The sequence below is a fragment of the Mastomys coucha genome, unplaced genomic scaffold (assembly GCF_008632895.1).
Source record: "Mastomys coucha isolate ucsf_1 unplaced genomic scaffold, UCSF_Mcou_1 pScaffold22, whole genome shotgun sequence".
Taxonomy (NCBI): domain Eukaryota; kingdom Metazoa; phylum Chordata; class Mammalia; order Rodentia; family Muridae; genus Mastomys; species Mastomys coucha.
Window position 1 is genome coordinate 149433438 of NW_022196905.1, and position 2440 is coordinate 149435877.

The window sequence follows — 2440 nt, forward strand, 5'->3', positions numbered from 1 at the left end:
TCTGACTGGTGTGAGGTGGAATCTCAGGGTTGTTTTGATTTGCATTTCCCTGATGACTAAGGATGTTTTTAATGTATGGGTTATTTATTATATGTATTTTAATTAGGGGATTCCTAAAGTAAATAATAAATCAAACTGCAATGGATTTTCTAGCTTTTGGAAAAATCATTTTACAAATATATATGTTTTTATATCAAAGTATTCTTCAAGAGACTGTGAACCTATTCCATCTACTTTAGCAGTGAGGTTAACATTTTTTTTGTTTTATGCACTTAATACTCTCTACATATCTGTTTTTTATTTGCTAGTTAAAACATTACATGGAAGATGATTATACCATGATGTTATTAATAAAATAAACTATATTTGCTATTTCTTATGTATATTTTTCCTTCCCATTCTTCCACTTTCAAGGTACTACATTTTAATCCATTGAGCCATTTAAGACACAGAGAAATCAAATTTCAAACTACATAGTTTTGGGAGAAGCTTTATTTTCATTTTGTTCCTAGAGCTCAGTGATGCTTCATATTACCAAGGAAAGCAATTTGTCAGATGGACTGAAAGCACAATTTTATGAGCAAAAGATGTTATAAGAAATTGGTACTTTTGTTCCCATATATCAGCTATTGCTGTTATTTTAAACCATATATGTTTGCTGTACACAGAAACAACTTGTTTCTGCTGTTGCTAGAACTAGTCACACCAAAAATATCCACTACAAATGATCTTACTTGTTTAAGCAACTCCTTGATTTACCATTAAAATTATGTATTATTTTTGCTTCCCACTGTAACTCTTTCTTGTAATTCCAGGAAGTGCTTCTCCATTGGTCAAAACAATTCATTCTTATGCATGCATGCTCCAGTTGGCACAAGAGCTAGATACAAGGAACCTACCAATCACCAGGGAAAGAGAGAAATAAAATTACCTTGTGAGATTAAACTGTAAAATCAACATGTAAAAAAGAAAATTCAGTTTAAAGAAACTGAATGCTTGCAGGATCAGTAGGATTTGATTCTACTGAATTAAATACATTAGCATATCTAAAGAAAGAGTATAGAACTTCAGAAGAATTGTAAGAGAAAAATCTAAGGATGAAAAGCTGGGAGGGTTGTGGAAATATTAAAAGGCATCACACAGGAGATCCAAGTAGAACATTATTCAGAGAATTTATAAAACAAAATTACCCTTCCTCAAATCACATATCATTTTATAGCTTTAGTGTTTTTCATGCATCAGATGTTTATTAGTCAAAATATATTTTCAGATAAGGATATTAGAATGGTCAAGAAAACATGACAACATCATACAACATAGTGTGTTAAATGTTAAAGATAAAATACAATTCTTTCCTGAAAGTGAATATAAAAATAATGTATTTTAGAGCCAAATATAGTGACTGTAAACTGGGAACACAGATTCAAGTAATCCTAAATTCCATACTCTAACAAACTAGTAATTTCATGAACCTTTTAAAATAATGAATAAAGAATGTCTTAAATCAAAACACTTCAAATATATTGTGTGAAAATATCAGGTTGGCAGGTTACAGCAAAGCAGAGATTTCTCTGCTACACACCTCAGATGCTATATCATGATATTTGTAGGGTTTTTGTTGTTTGTGTGTGTGTGTGAGTGTGTGTGTGTGTGTGTTTCCTATGGACAATTCATAGATTCCAAAATGACTTTTCTAATAGATGCAAAGATGTAAGGTCACACACAGAGATAGATAATAAATTGCCATTTGGGGAATAAGATAAAACAAAGATAATTGAATTATGGACCTGGAACATATCAACAGTCCTCAATTATGAGCCAATCAGCCCAGTAGTTTGTTCAGTATAGGTGTGCATTCCTCCAAAACTTTATTCATACCATAGATATTTTGATTCATTATTATTTAGTCTATGCATTGTTCCATTTTTCAAAAACCTAAAAATTTTTAATTTTGTTTCATGATAGGTGACCATGTATAATCCTGCAGTTTTCTGTTAAATAAATAAGTAAGCAATAATTTTTGTTAAATTTATAACCCATGCTTGTAGATTGTTATACCATGTTCTATCTAAGTATGAATCATTCATTATCTGATTCCATGGGTATGGAAAGATACCAATGAAAACATCTAAAGTTATTGTTTTATACTTTTAAGTCAAATGATAGCCTTGGTCTTGAATGAGTTAACCCCTCTCCCAAACTTTTTTTTATTACTGTATGATTGCATAAGATGACAAGTCTTCTCTGACAAGATTATTACAAATTCTTGAACAAAATCACAAGGCACAGAAGTATGTAAATAGATTTTTTTTCATTTAGAACTCAATGAACTAATGAATGACCTTGATTGTTTCATCATTACAAGTAATTGAGATTATAGACCTCTGCTTCCAGGCCTCCTAGCTTGATATTCTCCTCTCTCTCTCTCTCTCTCTCTCTC